The sequence below is a fragment of the Heterodontus francisci genome, chromosome 1, assembly GCF_036365525.1.
Source record: "Heterodontus francisci isolate sHetFra1 chromosome 1, sHetFra1.hap1, whole genome shotgun sequence".
Classification (NCBI taxonomy): domain Eukaryota; kingdom Metazoa; phylum Chordata; class Chondrichthyes; order Heterodontiformes; family Heterodontidae; genus Heterodontus; species Heterodontus francisci.
Window position 1 is genome coordinate 247894059 of NC_090371.1, and position 17268 is coordinate 247911326.

Below are 17268 nucleotides of genomic sequence, written 5' to 3' on the forward strand. Positions count from 1 at the left end.
TTCTTGTGCTTCTGTGTTTTTTTCTGCCAACTGCTAAGTCTCTTCGACTCGCCACTCTTTCGCCCCGCCTTTATGGCTGCCCGTCAGCTCTGGCGATCGCTGGCAACTGACTCCCATGACTTGTGATCAATGTCACAGGACTTCATGTCGCATTTGCAGACGTCTCTAAAGCGGAGCCATGGACGGCCGGTGGGTCTGGTACCAGTGACGAGCTCGCTGTACAATGTGTTCTTGGGGATCCTGCCATCTTCCATGCGGCTCACATGGCCAAGCCATCTCAGGCACCGCTGGCTTAATAGGGTGTATATGCTGGGGATATTGGCCGCCTCGAGGACTTCTGTGTTGGAGATACGATCCTGCCACCTGATGCCAAGGATTTTCTGGAGGCAGCGAAGATGGAATGAATTGAGACGTCGCTCTTGGCTGACATACGTTGTCCAGGCCTCGCTGCCGTAGAGCAAGGTACTGAGGATACAGGCTTGATACACTTGGACTTTTGTGTTCTGTGTCAGTGCGCCATTTTCCCACACTCTCTTGGCCAGTCTGGACATAGTAGTGGAAGCCTTTCCCATGCGCTTGTTTCATTCTGCATCGAGAGACAGGTTACTGGTGATAGTTGAGCCTAGGTAGGTGAACTCTTGAACCACTTCCAGAGTGTGGTCACCGATATTGATAGATGGGGCATTTCTGACGTCCTGTCCCATGATGTTCGTTTTCTAGAGGCTGATGGTTAGGCCAAATTCATTGCAGGCAGCCGCAAACCTGTCGATGAGTCTCTGCAGACACTCTTCAGTGTGAGATGTTAATGCAGCATCGTCAGCAAAGAGGAGTTCCCTGATGAGGACTTTCCGTACTTTGGTCTTCGCTTTTAGACGGGCAAGGTTGAACAACCTGCCACCTGATCTTGTGTGGAGGAAAATTCCTTCTTCTGAGAACTTGAATGCATGTGAGAGCAGCAGGGAGAAGAAAATCCCAAACAGTGTGGGTGCGAGAACACAGCCCTGTTTCACGCCACTCAGGATTGGAAAGGGGTCTGATGAGGCACCGCTATACTGAATTGTGCCTTTCATATTGTCATGGAATGAGGTGATGATACTTAGTAGCTTTGGTGGGCATCCAATCTTTTCTAGTAGTCTGAAGAGACCACGTCTGCTGACGAGGTCAAAGGCTTTGGTGAGATAAATGAAAGCAACGTAGAGGGGCATTTGTTGTTCACAGCATTTCTCCTGTAGCTGGCGAAGGGAGAACAGCATGTCAATGGTGGATCTCTCTGCTCGAAAGCCACACTGTGCCTCAGGGTAGACACGCTCAGCCAGCTTCTGGAGCCTGTTTAAAGCGACATGTGCGAAGACTTTCCCCACTATGCTGAGCAGGGAGATTCCACGGTAGTTGTTGCAGTGACCGCAGTCACCCTTGTTCTTATAGAGGGTGATGATATTGGCATCGCGCATGTCCTGAGGTACTGCTCCCTCATCCCAGCACAGAATAGAAATGCTAAAACCACAGGCCAAATAAAATGGTGACTCCCGGACCCAGTGACTTGTGGAGGCTGGAAGTAAGTTCATTTTGTAGATATAAATGGTGTCTCATAACGGGGTATTAATCACAGTCACACTAAAAAAAGCCATAATAATGACCGGTGCGGGAAATGAAAAAGTCACACTGGAGTCGTGGGCCTGCTCTTCAGAAGTCAGAGTTATGGCTTACTGTTTTTCTGAAGATTTATTTGCCAGTAGTGTCTTGAATTTGAAGTCACAAGCTATTACGAGGATGTCTTCCATCTGAGGAATGTGAATCGCCATGCACTAGTCTTTCCTTCAAGGAAACTCAAACACCATTGCTGCAGACGCCAGTAGGATGGAGCCATCAAGGCCTCAGTCCTCTAGAGGACGCCCGCCACAGTCATTCACAGCAATGGGGCGGAACACTGAGCAGACTGCCTTCACCTCAGATGCTAATGTCAGGGTAGCACCTAGACGTAGTAGGAGAAAAAGGAAATTGAAAGAGTTTTAAACACAAAGGTGGCACAGGTGCTGTACAAATTTCGACGACTGAAAAGATTTATTAATACATTTTTATTTCAAGCAAAATTTGATCCACTCCCGGTAATGTTTCACCTGGTTACAGATAAATACAAAGATGTTTTTTGGAGGCCTATGGCATGAATGCAATGATGTTTGCCATGCATCTCAGGAAATGTCCAGTGTCCATAACTCATTGGAATTTGAGCTTTCACTCTTCAATGATGGCTGTTTTCCTGTTGATGATTAATAACTTTTTCCAATACTGTTATGCCTTACTTTTGTTTTCTACTGTCATAATTTAACGCTGCTTGTAGCGGTGTGTAGGCATATTCATCGTAGCCCATAGATGATGTCAAATGCCCATCACATGAAAGTGCAGCAATGCAAGATTGTAGCGCCCAATAAGACCTCATGCAAAAGGAAATTTCTGTGGGGAATTGTTTCTCCTCCCAACGCTCCTTGATGATGCAGCTTATTGTTTGCTGAAACACGTATAAATGAGGATCTCCCCGATGTTGCTTGCATGTCTCTCCATGTCTCTCATATTGATGACAGCATTGTTGTTATTGTTGCTCTCTTCCTCACCCTGTTCACAGTCATCCTCATCTGAGAAGGACCGGCGTTCCTCCTGTTCCTCTGCCTGCAGAATGCTGCCACGTCTAATTGCAAGGTTGTGCAAGGCACAGCAGACAACGATTATTCGTGACACCCTCTGTGGCACGTACTGAAGAGCTCCTCCAGACCGGTCAAGGCAACAGAATCACATTTTCAGCATGCTAATGGTGTATTCAGTGATGGTTCTGGTGGATGTGTCTGCAGCATTGTACCTCTCTTCAGCAGCGCTTTGGGGATGACGTACTGGTGTCATCAACCATGTACAAAGCGTGTAACCCTTGTCACCCAGGATTCATCCGTCCACTTCAGCTGGTTCCTCGAAAACTACTGTTTTTTTGAGTTCCTCAAAATGTAGGAGTCATGACAGCTCCCTGGGAAATGTGCACAAACATGCATGATTCTTCTTCTGTGGTCGCAAACCAGTTGGATGTTTAATGAATGGAAGCCTTTGCAATTGATAAAGACAGCAGGCTGGTCCCAGAGAGCTCTAATGGCCACACAAGTATACTCGATCACCCCTTGCACTCTAGGGAACCCAGTAATGGTGCCAAAGGCCACAGATCTTGCTGCCTGGCTGTCCTCATCTACAGGTAAGTAAATGAGATGACTGGCACGTCGTAAAAAGGCATTGGTCACCTCCTTGATGCACCTGTGGGTCACAGACTGCGAGATGCCACATATGTCATCCGTGAATCCCTGAAAGGAGTCATTGGAGAAAATAATTGAGTGTAGTTGTCACCTTGAGGGCAAATGAAACCGAAGCCAAGTGGCTGCAGGTCATGCTGCAAGATCCTACAAATTTCTGTGACTATTTCACGTGACATCCTTAGGCATCTCTGACATTGCCTCCTTAACATTTGAAGGTAATTTGTCCTTGTCCTGAGGATGCAATGACATGCCAGTGTCCACTTTCGATAAGGCGTTCTTCGATGTTATCATTCGGAGCATGCTCACCTTCCTGTTCCACCTGTTGCTGGCTCTCGGGCATCATGAGTTGAGGGAAAACAGCCCTCCTTAGTTTCTCTCTTTTTCTTCTTCCCGTGGTACTAGACAAATTGGATGTATGAGACCCATGTCGCTGTGGATTTTCTGAACAATAAATAAGCAGAGCGTGGCGATTCAGCCCTTGGTTGCCAGTAGCTGAAACATGAAGGCAATGATCAGCTCCTTTATATCTGCCGTCAAATTGCAGCTAGGTAGAAGTCACACCCACTGCCATTTGTCTCCTCCCACTCTCCTTGCAATCCTTGAGTGTCCACGTGGTTTCCAATATCATTGGAGAAAATGGTGCACATAGAATTCAGGGCAAGTCTCCCCACCTTTTAACCTCCTCCTGCAACCTTCCAACTTGAACCCATCACCCTTGACCTACCCAATGGCCGGAATTTTACGCACCCCTGCAGAAGCGGGCTGGAAGCGAGAGGGTGCGTAAAATTGAGTGGAGGGTGGGGGGAGTGCCATTCCCGTCGCCTTCCTGCCTCTGCTGTAATTTTACAAGCGGCGTCGGTGGCAAGAAACAGCCCGCCTGCCCCAGGCCAAGTAACTGCCACTTAAGGTCTCCTCCCACTGCCGCTGGTATATTACCAGTAGAGGGCGGGCATCTCAGGACCCCCTGGAGGCCACCCAGTAAAACCTAGCAACCTACTTGAGGGAAGGGGGGCGGGGGGGGGCGTCCTCCTGATCAGCCATCTTGTGCCCCAGCACAAGCCTCTCCCACTGCACTTCATTCCCCCCTTTAATTGACCCCGCTTGCCTCGCTGGGGCCCAGCCGATTGTCCCTAGCAAGGCCCAAAATCCACTTACCTTTATCAGCACTGGTGTCCACGATCCACCTGAAGCTGGTTGCAATACCAGCAGTGGCCACCGCCCCCTGTGGTGCGTCTGGGATTGAGGAGCTGCCGTCCCCCTGATTGCCCTGTAGCTCCTGGAGGTGGAAGTCCCTCCTGTGGCCAATTAAGGGCCTGGACCACGTAAAATCTCTGCATGGCTCCCAGGCCCGGCAGAGGTGGGCTTGCTCCCAACATTTAAGCCGGTGGGTAGGGCCTCCTCCCCGACGTAATATCCCAGCCAATGTTACCATTATTGTTCCCTCCGCTACCACTGAGCCTCCCCCCCATTACCGTGTACAGTGTAATCATCAATATATTCTTGCCATCCCTCTTCATGTTCCTATTCCCGTTACTATCGGCATGCTCACTCTTACCCTTGAACCTCCTCACATTAAACTGAACATTGTTCCCAAGTCCCGTTCCCCTCCATATGAAGCTATGGAATATCCACCCATTAGTCTTGACCTTCCCCTCTACAGAATCCATTTGCCCCCACTGAATGTGGCCATTCCCTCTGCTAGCCAGTATCCTCAATTTGCCCCACAGCTCCCTGACGTTGTCAGCATTCATTCCTCCCTTTAGGCCATTGTCAAATATCTTCACACAGTATTGACCTAATCCACCCACCACCCCCGCAGCCAACAAAATGCATCTTCACCATCAACATCAACCATTCAACAACCTGGACGCCCCCTCCACCCTCCCCCTGCTCCTCCATGCACCCGATCGCACTATCCTTTCCTCCCCGATTACCCTCCTCTGTTCCTCCATGCACTCGATCACCCCCCCTTCCCTCCCCGACTACCCTCCTCTGCTCCTCCATGCACCCAATCAACCCTGACCTTCCCTCCCCGACTACTCTGACCTGCTCCTCCATGTAGCCCCCACCCATGCCATTGCCGCCATCCCCTGAAATGATTCACTCTTGCTGGTGTCGAGCCTAGAGGCAAACAAACATTCCAATGCTGGCTTTAGTTTAGCAGATGAATTAAAGAGAGAAGAGCACAGACCTGAGACTCAACTGCACAAATTCAACTGTTGCACGCCACGTTGAAACATTTGTGAACCAGGTGGCATGGGACTATCGCTCACCATTCACTTAATCTGATAGGTAGGACTATATTGTAAATAATACAGAAAGTCCTGGAAATACTTAGCAGATCTGACAGCATTTGTGGAATGAGAAACAGAGTTAACATTTCAGGTCTGTGACCTTTCATCAGAACTATGTGTTGGGTAATGAGTATTCATGTTATTTAAACGAATGCAAAGCTGCAATCCACCACCATGCTGGGGGGTATCCCTGGAATGCCATAAACCTGCCACCAACTTAATTCCTCTAAAATATCCCACCATCAGGAATCTGAGAAAACACCTCCCGCCTAATTATATCACCCTGCATGCCACCAAATCCGTCGTGGCGGACAACATAAAATTCTTTTACATTGGCTTCGGTCTTTCCAATATTTAATTGAAGGAGGAAAGCTTTGCTTATTCAATATTCGAACAGCCACTGTCAGTTGTCAGATGTTGGCTCAGCCCTCATTTAAAGTGTAATGTTGAGAAAGAATTCAGGAAGCATTAATTTGCAACCATCCCATGTTTTGACTGATCTTGACATTCACGCCTGTGCCATCTCAAAAATTAGGCCATTTCCCAACCCTAACATCCATTAGCTTGAAGGGCACAAAATATAAATAAGTATAGCTCATATTATGGCTTATGTTAGCCAACTAATTATTGTTAAATTAGACAATGAATTCACAACAGAATATGGTTCAAAATTTCCGATGTAAGATGGATGATATCTGTTGAACTGCATAAACTGCACAGTGGCGCCATGGTTAGCACCGCAGCCTCACAGCTCCAGGGACCCGGGTTCGATTCTGGGTACTGCCTGTGCGGAGTTTGCAAGTTCTCCCTGTGTCTGCGTGGGTTTTCCCCGGGTACTCCGGTTTCCTCCCACAGCCAAAGACTTGCAGGTGTTAGGTAAATTGGCCGTTGTAAATTGCCCCTAGTGTAGCTAGGTGATAGGGAATATGGGATTACTGTAGGACTCGTTTAAATGGGTCTGAAGAGACCACGTCTGCTGACGAGGTCAAAGGCTTTGGTGAGATCAATGAAAGCAATGTAGAGGGGCATCTGTTGTTCACGGCATTTCTCCTGTATCTGACGAAGGGAGAACAGCATGTCAACGGTCGATCTCTCTGCATGAAAGCCACACTGTGCCTCAGGGTAGATGCGCTCGGCCAGCTTCTGGAGCCTGTTTAGAGTGACTCGAGCAAAGACTTTCCCCACTATGCTGAGCAGGGAGATTCCACGGTAGTTGTTGCAGTCACCACGGTCACCTTTGTTTTTATAGAGGGTGATGATATTGGCATCGCGCATGTCCTGGGGTACTGCTCCCTCGTCCCAGCACAGGCATAGCAGTTCATGTAGTGCTGTGAGTATAGCAGGCTTGGCACTCTTGATTATTTCAGGGGTAATGCTGTCCTTCCCAGGGGCTTTTCCGCTGGCTAGAGAATCACGGAACACAAAAGTCCGAGTGTATCAGGCCTGTGTCCTCAGTACCTTGCTCTATGGCAGCGAGGCCTGGACAACATATGTCAGCCAAGAGCGACGTCTCAATTCATTCCATCTTCGCTGCCTCCGGAGAATACTTGGCATCAGGTGGCAGGACCGTATCTCCAACGCAGAAGTCCTCGAGGCGGCCAACATCCCCAGCTTATACACACTACTGAGTCAGCGGCGCTTAAGATGGCTTGGCCATGTGAGCCGCATGGAAGATGGCAGGATCCCCAAAGACACATTTTACAGCGGGTTCGCCACTGGTATCAGACCCACCGGCCATCCATGTCTCCGCTTTAAAGACGTCTGCAAACGCGACATGAAGTCCTGCGACATTGATCACAAGTCGTGGGAGTCAGTTGCCAGTCATCGCCAGAGCTGGCGGACACCCATAAAGGCGGGGCTAAAGTGTGACGAGTTGAAGAGACTTAGCAGTTGGCAGGAAAAAAGACAGAAACGCAAGGCAAGAGCCAACTGTGTAACAGCCCCGACAAACAAATTTCTCTGCAGCACCTGTGGAAGAACCTGTCACTCTAGAATTGGCCTTAATAGCCACTCCAGGCGCTGCTTCACAAACCACTGACCACCTCCAGGTGCTTATCCATTGTCTCTCGAGATAAGGAGGCCAAAGAAGAGTATAAATGGGTGGTTGTTGGTCGGCACAGACTCGGTGGGCCAAAGGGCCTGTTTCAGTGCTGTATCTCTAAATAAAAAAATAAATACTTAACTCAAAATGTTGAGAATGGAGGTCTGGAGGTGTACTGAAACTATGTAGACTAGAGGATGCTGAATATAAACTATTTGACATAAATTCAAATGGTTTATAAAGCCACGGAACATTATTGCACACATTCCCAATATTATAATACTTTGGAGTGAAACCGCTTTGCAGGTCCTTCAGCAATAGTGCAAATGCAGCTTTATTTAGAAGGCTGTTGGAAACTTTGTCACAAATAAACTATCAGACATGACAGCAACAGAGCCCTCACACTACAAAGGGTACCAGTGCCTTACATCTGAAGGCTGGAATTTCAATCCAAGCCTGTGTCATTCACAAAATAAATATTACTGGATTTTACCCAGTCATTAAACTCTTTCTTCCTTCCCCCATCCCCATCTAACAGTGACAGGTCCAGCAACAAGGTGACCCATAATCTAGACATCTCTGTATTCTAGCATTTCAATTTGCCGTGTGGGAGGTTACTTGGATCAAAGTGAATGAGGTCAACATGGGGTGAGTAATATTGACACCATCATATCACCTTAAGTACATAATTAAGCAACCAGCTGACTTCTGAACAGAGGCAAAATCAAAAGCAGAATAAAAGCATTACAAAAAGAGTATGGGTGTTGTATATTGTGCTAATGTCTCAAATTGAGTGTAAGACATCAGTGATCCTTTACTTTTAAAAAAAGTTTACTTAAAATAGATTACCATCTGTTAAAGAATATAGTGTGCACATCAAGGGTGGAAAAGGTTAGATGCCCTCTTCCCCTGTGACCTTCACAGGCCACAGGAATCAGCAGGAACTGATTTAGTGTGAAGCCCAACAAGTTATGCTTCAGTTTCATTGCCATTTCCTGCTATCTGGGGACCCTGAGCTACAACTTGGAAACAACACAGGAAGTCAAGCAACCCTGTGCACTGTCTAAATATAAAGCAGGCTGACATTCATGAAATATTTATTTGATCAACGTGTGACAATGTGGACTGATTCCCTTCCCATTTCCCACATCTCTGATAATCGCTGCCTTACACCGCTGGGACATTCTGAGTCGATGGATGCTAATGAAGCTGCACAGTGTTTGCGTGTGTAGAGTATTTCTTATTCTATAAGCAACCATGGTTAAGGGATAAGAAAATTATTCACAATAAACTTCCTGTAAGTCCTATTTATATGAACTACTCAATGTGCTTGTTTATGGAAATGAACAATTCAATAACTCTGTGGGAAGGTACTGGGCATGCCGGGGAAGTTTTCTGAGTCTGTTCTGCTATTGGAAAAATGGTTGGAAAATCATGGGCGGTGCACATCCAGATTTATGCTGTGTGCTGCCGCCAGCTGAGATCCCCAGCCTGTAATGTAGATGCGTAAATGTAATCCTTCTGTTTGTTATTTGGTTTTAAACATCTTTGAATCTGATCCCAGAACTGCCAATTTGGCCAGCACTCTGGTGTAAAATTGCCCAGGCAGAGGGCATAGAGGTGAATTGAACAGGAAGGGTAACACATCTGTGATAGTACCTGCCTGATTTTCCATCCATTTGAATGAATGAACAGAATATCAGTCAGGATCCATAACAGACGTGCAGTTATGTGCATGCCAAGAAGTTCCAAGTATTGATCCAGGCATGTGGCAGGTAAAGTAATAAAAGCTGGGACAGCAGTTGTGATCCTACAATCAGCTTCAATGTCCCTAAGATGAGGGAGTGGGGGAAATCAGCCAGGTATTCCATCTGGATCACTATCCAATGATTCCACAGGAAAGAGTACCGGCAGAATTTTGTGTTGGAGGCAGGGCTCCCAGCACTGGGCTGAAAAGGCAGGGGGTGGGGGTACCATGCCTCTGTCTTCTCCACCCCAAAGACTTTAAAGGGATAGGGATTCCGCCTCCAAGAGCTGCTGGCCAATCACAGGGAGGGCAGCTCAGCTGTATCAGCAGCGCCACTGGGAGCGGTGGCCACTGCCGGTAATGCAGAGGCGTGAGACCCAGGCCGAGCGCTGAAACCCCGGAACAGAGGTTGGTGAGGCGAGGTCGCTGGGTCCACTCCGGAAGGCCCCGGAAAGGGGGGATGGGGGGGTGTTCATTCAGTCCAGGGAGGTGGGGTCCTGGGGTGGGGGTCAGGTTTTAGGGAGGGCGCGTCATTTTACAAGACATCCTCCCTGCACAGCGGAAGCACCCCTGCCACTGGTTAGATCCCAGTGGCGGCGGGAAGAGACCCTTAATTGGCCTAACTCGCCCCTGAGAAGATCATTTGGTGACGGGGAGGCAACGAGTCCTCCGCCCCACTGTCCTCCCACCCCCTCCCACCCATCGCGATAATCCGTGCTCCCCCCCGCCTCCGATCCCACCTTGAGTGGCCTGCAAAATTCTGGCCTATGTGTATGGGCTTTGGTTTGGCAGGATTTCACTCAGCCGTAATGCCCTGACAATCAAATATCCTGTTTAGTACTCGCTGGCTAAGCTCATTCATAAAGAATGAACATATGGGCAAGGTATCAGAGGGCAGCTGACACCGGTGAAGCTCTGTCAGGCATATATATCACAAGTTATCTTGTCTGATGACCTGATTTGTCCTGTCCTGCTCCGCTTGAAGGAAAGACTCCAGTTAACACAAGTGACAAATTTTATTTTTTTATAAAGCCCTCTTGTGTATGAGTGAAGTCACACTAGACCCCAACTGTCAAGAATGAGGCACATTAATTTTGTCATGAACTTTGATTTTAAACTGTTACTGGAGTGAAGAAAGGAGTTGTTAAACAGATCAGCCATGGCTGGAAAAGACATTTGCATACTAACAGATGGTGCTTGGAAGGACAGAGGGCCATTCCCTGACACAGTCAACCTACAATGGACCTTGATCATCAGATATTGCGTGTAAGAGGAGTATCCCAGAGACTGCTAAGATGATACAATCCAAGACATGGTCAGACCAGTTAGTCGCATGACTAACCTGCTTGGCAACCTAGGTTTTTCTGAATTGTACAAACAGTTTGAACTCAGAGTGTCTGTTTGCTCCTGGACTGAGAGAATCTCTCCTGTCTGCTCCCATCTCTTTCTCACAAACTTCTGAATCCACTGAAGACACATGAATCCCAGAAGAGAAAAGTCTCCTACAGTGAACAAAGTTTAAAAAGAATACTGGGCCCCAACGAAAAGCAAGATCTACCTACAATCAAGGACTCTACAGTGAGCTCAAAGAACTGTAACAAAAACTCTTCAGATATTGCCTCAAATTTTTCCACTTTATTTTTCTTCTGCTCTTTTCTGTCTCTATTTGCATGTGTGTATTGCATGTGTATGCTAGCATGGGCGCGTCATGTATCCGTTGGCATCAACCGAATTAGAGTTTAAGTTCAAGTTTAATAAAATTTCAATCTTTCTTCTTGAAACTTAAGAACACCTGGTTGTGCTGGTTTCTTTGCCTTATAATTGGAAAACAGTGAACAAGGATTCACCAAGGGGGAGCGAAAAACACGGTGTGTTTAAAAATAAAACCCTGTTACAGTAAGACTAGGTGAAGGCTGAGAGGGAACCCTAGACACCTTTCTCACCTGGTCATAACAGAAATTTGGGTGCTGGCATCCAGAATTTTACCTACAGACTAATGAGAGAAATTGGAAGTGAGAAGCCAGGTTTTCTTGTGGTTGTGTGTGCTAGAATAGAGCTCCCCAAGCCAGGGTGAAGTAACTTGGGATAAGTTAAAAGTACTGTCTATGGATGAGGTGAGGAAAATGGCTGAGTAGTGTGGGATCACTGTATGTGGCAAGGCTAGGAAGTCTGAAATCCTAAGGCCAGTGGCCAACCATTTTTCCCTTGAATCTGAAGAAGCAGAAACAGGGTTAGAAGCAGACTCTAACAGGGTACTGCTAGCAAAGATACAATTGGAACAAAAGAAACTTGAATTAGAAGACAGGGAAAATGAAAAAGAAAGAGAGGGACAGGAGAGGGAGAAAGAGAGAGCCTTCCAGAAGGAATGTGAAGAGAAAGAAAGAGAGGAGAGAGAGAGAGAAAGAATATTTCAGAAGGAATGTGAAGAAAGAGAGCTGAAGCGGCTTGAGTTAACTAGGGGGCGACAGAGTAATCCCAGTGAAAGCATGGCCAATATGGAGGAGTGTAATTCAGGGTTGGGTACAGAATTGTTAAAACTAGCTCAACTAATTCCGAAGCTCAATGAGGAAGATGTAGAACTATTTTTTGTGACCTTTGCGAAACTGGCAAGGCAGCTAAAATGGCCGGTTGAGACCTAGCCTCTTTTACTACAAAGCAAGCTAACCGGAAAAGCTCATGAGGTTTATTCCCAGTTGCCAGATGAGAGTTCATCAAATTATGAACTGACCAAAACTGCTTAACTTGAGGCATTTAAATTAGTATTTGAAGCCTATCGTCAAAAGTTTAGAACCTTCAAGAAGCAAGCTAATCAATCATCTGGAGTTGAGAAGAAGTAAGTGGCTGGTTTTTGACCAGTGGTTGAGGCCTCTTCAAGTACAGCTCAGCTATGAGAATCTCGGAGAAGTAATTCTGTTAGAGGAATTTAAGCACCCTCTCCCACTCTCCATAAAGACCCATGTAGAGGAGCAGGGGGTCCAGAGAGCCTGGCAAGTGGCTGTTCTGGCCGATTAGTTTGCTTTAATTTGTAAGTCGGTTTCCCAGGGAGAACCTTTCCTCGTCACCCCCACAAATCCGAAAGGGACAAAGGGTGGGAAGGTAATAGGAGCCCAAGCAGTCCTGGGAGAGAAAGGAAAGCAGGAGACACAGGGGGCCCTCCTGTAGCCAAAAAAGAAGGTGTTGTGAGCATGAGTGAGACCCGGAGACCTGTGTGCTTCCATTGTAATAAAACGGGGCATTTAAAAGATGACTGCTGAACACTAAAGGGAAAACCGGTAGGGTTAATCAGGGCACACCCGCTCAGTGAAGACAGGACCCTGATGGAAAGCACAGCTGAACAAGCAGTGGCTTTAACTGCAGTAAGAGTGAGACTCAGGAAGCTTACTACTGCAAGTGCAGGAGAAGTTAGTAGGGTTCCTAAAGGTTATCAGAATTTTGCGTCTGAAGGGAAAGTAACCCCATACCCCTCGAGTGGGGCAAGCAAGCCCATAGTAATTCTCAGGAACACAGGGGCCACTCGATCCCTTTTACTGGGAAAAGGCCTGACATTTCCCCCAGAGAGTACAGTGAATACCAGAATGGTAGTGAATGGTATTGGAGGACAGTGTATGCCTGTACCTGTACACCGGGTGCACCTAGAGTGCAACCTAGTTTCGGGATCAGTGACCATAGGGATTGTCCCTAGCTTGCCTGTGCATGGGGTTGACCTGCTCCTAGGTAATGATCTGGCGGGGGTGAAGGTGGTAGCTGCCCCATCACCCCCACCACCCCACCCCCCCCTGCCCCCAGTAGTGAAAAAAAGACCGCAGGAGGTCAGAGAGACAGGGCAGTGACAGGAGACAGACCCCTGCAGTTTCCCTGAATGTGTAATCTATCAGGCCATGGTCAAACCCGCTCCTCCAGAGGAGACTGCATTGGCACTGCAGGCAGATGACCATGAGGTCTGCCTGTCCAAGACTTTCTTTGGAAAGTTAGGTGACCCAGAGAATGAATTAAATGGATTTTCCCTAGGTGAGGCTCAGCAAGCTGACTCAGTATTGCAAGAGTTAGCACAGGCTGCCCAGTCTGAAAGTGAAGCAGAGGGAGACCCTGATTGCTACCATTTAAAGAATGAGGTACTGAAGAGGAAATGGCATTCTCCTCACAGACCTGAGAGCAAGGAGTGGACAGTAGTTCACCAGTTAGTGGTGCCGCAGAGGTACTGGAGGGAAATATTAAGAAGGGCCCACGAGACTACAGTGGCTGCACATGCCGGTATACGAAAGACCAAAGCCCGCATAAGACAACAGCTTGTCTGGCCAGAACTCCACAAAGATGTGGTGGAGGACTGCAGGAGTTGCCAAGTGTGCCAGGTTGAGGGGAAACCCCAACCTACAGTGAAACCTGTACCCCTAAGTCCTGTAACGATGTTAGGAGGACCCTCCAGCAGAGGGCTGGTGAACTGTAAGGGATACCCTCCGAGAACAAAAAGGGACAGGCAGGCTCAAGGCTGGCAAAAGGTTAGAAAGGGAAGGGGAAAAAGTGACCATGAGGGCAGGTTAAAGGAAGTCTGGGTGGAATCCTGGATGAAAACCCTTACTGTCCAGTCAGCCACCCCAACAAATGTGAAAAGTTAGACCCCACATCCTCCTGTGTAAATGCAGACACTAGAAGCACCCCACCAGAGTTGCTGACAGCATTTACAGAAACCTGTAGAGACAAAGAAAAACCTCTCGCGGGCAGAGAAATCATGAGGTTGATGCCTCACCTAGTCAAAGTGCTACAGGGGTGTGCAATAGAATATGCACAAATGTCTGCAGGCAGGAGTGTCCCAAAGGGGAGAGCAGCAAAGAATCCTCCCCCGCAGTCAGAAAAAAGAAAACCACCTATCCTCCAAAGTCAAAAGCCTTTGCATGACTCAACAAAGCATTGAGAGCTCAGGACAGACCTGCCTCTCCTGAAAAAAAATTTATCTCAGCAGGAACAAAGCAGCCATGGAAATGGGCAAACGGAAGAGAAACTTCCCCAAAAAAGAACCACATGTTTATTGGGATGCCAGAAAAGGAGCGATTTTCATAAGTTTTAGGATTTGTGAATGAATAAGAGAAATGCATGGATTTTTTCTATTTCTTATATTTTCTATCAACCCTTTTAATAAAATGCGCCTTTTCGCAAAACGCATTTCATTCCACTGGGTGTGAAGGTGTCATGCCAGTCCCCCACCTGCAAAGAATGAGGCACAATAATTTTGTCATGAACATTGATTTTAAATTGTTACTGTCGTGAAGAAAGGAGTTGTTAAACAGATCATCCATGGCTGGAAAAGACTTTTGCATATTAACAGATGGTGCTTGGAAGGACAAAGGGCCATTACCTGACACAGTCAACCTACAATGGACCTTGATCATCAGATATTGTGTGTAAGAGGAGTATTCCAGAGACTGCTAAGGTGATACAATCCAAGACATGGTCAGACCAGTTAGTCACATGATTAACCTGCTTGGCAACCTGTTTTTTTCTGAACTGTACAAACAGTTTGAACTCCGAGTGTCTGTTTGCTCCTGGACTGAGAAGATCTCTCATGTCTGCTCCCATCTCTTTTTTACAAGCTTCTGAATCCACTGAAGACACATGAACCCCAAAGGAGAAAAGTCTCCTACAGCGAACAAGGATTAAGAAGAATACTGGGCCCCAACGTAAAGCAAGATCTACCTACAATCAATGACTCTATAGTGAGTTCGAAGAACCGTAACAAAAACTCTTCAGATATTGCCTCAAAATTTTCCACTTTACTTTTCTTCTGCTCTTTTCTGTCTCTATTTGCATATGTGTATTGTGTATGTATGCTAGCGTGGGTGCATCATGTATCCGTCGGCATCAACTGAATTAGAGTTTAAGTACAAGTTTAATAAAATTTCTATTTTTCTTCTTGAAACCTAAGAAAACCTGGTTGTGCTGGTTTTTGGCCTTATAATTGGAAAGCAGTGAACAAGGATTCACCAAGGGGGAACTAAAAACATAGTGTGTTTAAAAATAAAACCCTGTTACCCAGGTGAAGGCTGAGAGTGACCGCCAGACACCTTTCTCACCTGGTCGTAACATTGATTAAGGCTATTTTGTTTACCTATAAATCATTACAAAAGCAGGTAAAACAAAACTCAAGTGGCTGGCCTTAGCTTTCAGCCTCTTGTTTGTTAAATTAAACAGCAACAATAACAGAAAGCAATTAGTGCTGGTATGAGTGTTTGAAAGTAAAAAAAATTGTCCTAAGATGTTTCAAATTAAATATTCCCAAAATTCAAATATAAGTATTATTTTGACCATTCTTGTCAATTTAGATGTATGTTCTTTAACATCAATACTCAGAAATGTCTGGTTTGCATTATTGGAGACTGACCTAGATCTAATCAAAAATTAGGTCATTTTGTTGAAAAGATCAAATTGCCAAAAGTCACTTGAGTGTCTGTAGCCACTGGAATATAATAGACCATAAGGGTAACAAACTGAGACATCAAACTGAGGCAGTCTGAAATTTGGAATCTCTAAATTCAAAATGTCAAATAGAGAAAGATCTCCTCTGATCAGCATAATGGCACTAGTCTTCAACAGCTCGGCAGTACACAGTCATTATATCTCCAGGAGTTATTTCAAGTTACTGTTAGAACCCAGGAATTGCTGCACACTACTACTGCAACACTTCCAGCAGTTGATGCAAATTATTCCGAGCTCCCCAGGAGTTGGTGCAAGCTACCACTAGCCCTTCAGGAGATGGTACAGATGACTGTTAAACCCCGAGGGCATCAAAGGGATAAGAAATAAATTGACAGTTGGGCTGAAATGGATAAACTTACAGACAAACAATAGGACATATTCAAAGACCTATTTGGTATGATACAGAAACAGTATATTCCCCTGAAAGGTAAAGGCGCCACTTGTTTAATTCAGCAACCATTGTCATAAATGAAGTAAAATACAGTATTAAGCTTAAAAAAAAGCAAATGTAAGGAAAAGTGGATATCCAGCAAACTGATAGCGGTATTAAAAGCAATAAAGGGATACAAGGAAAATATTAAGAGGTGCAGAAAGGAAATATAAAAAAGAAACTTGCAACCAATATCAAAGCTAATAGCAGGGAGAATTCTCTTATTGGCAGAAGGTAACACGTGCTATTCCCCAGGGATCTATACAGGGGACTCAGCTTTTCACCATACATATCAATGACTTTGATGAAGTAATAGAGAGTTGTACATCTAAGTTTGCAGGTGCCTCCAAGTTATAAGTTGTGTAGATGGGAGCAGGTGATTATAAAGGGACAGAGACAGCCTAAGTGAGTGGGCGAAGCTATGGCAAATGCCTTCAATGTGGAAAGGTGTGAGGCTATCCACTTTGGATTTGAGAAAGGCAAACTGAAATACTTTCTTAATGAGGAGAGTCTAGAAAGTATGGAAGAGAACAGGGATTTAGGTGTCCATGAAAAGCAATTGCACAGGTACAAAAAAATAACTAAACTGTCTCATGGGCCTTTATTCTCCAGGGGGCTGGAATTCAAAAGTGAAGAAGTGATACTTCTAAGGAACAGGAGTAGGCAATTTAGCCCCTGGAGCCTGTTCTGCCATTTAATGAGATAATGCCTGATCTGTGACCTAACTCTATGTAGCTGCTTTTGCCAAATATCCCTCAATACTCATGGTTAACAAAAATCTATCAGTCTCAGATTTCAAATTAACAATTGACCTAGCATCATTTACTATTGTAGAGGAGCAGAGGTGAGTTCCAAACTGCTACTGTACGCCGTACTCCAGTTATACAAAGTCTTGGTCAGGTTCCAACTGGAGTACTGCATTCAGTTTTGCGGCACAGTATTTTAAGGAAGATATCGGGGGGCATAATTTTAAGGTGATTGGAGGAAGGTTTAGGGGAGAT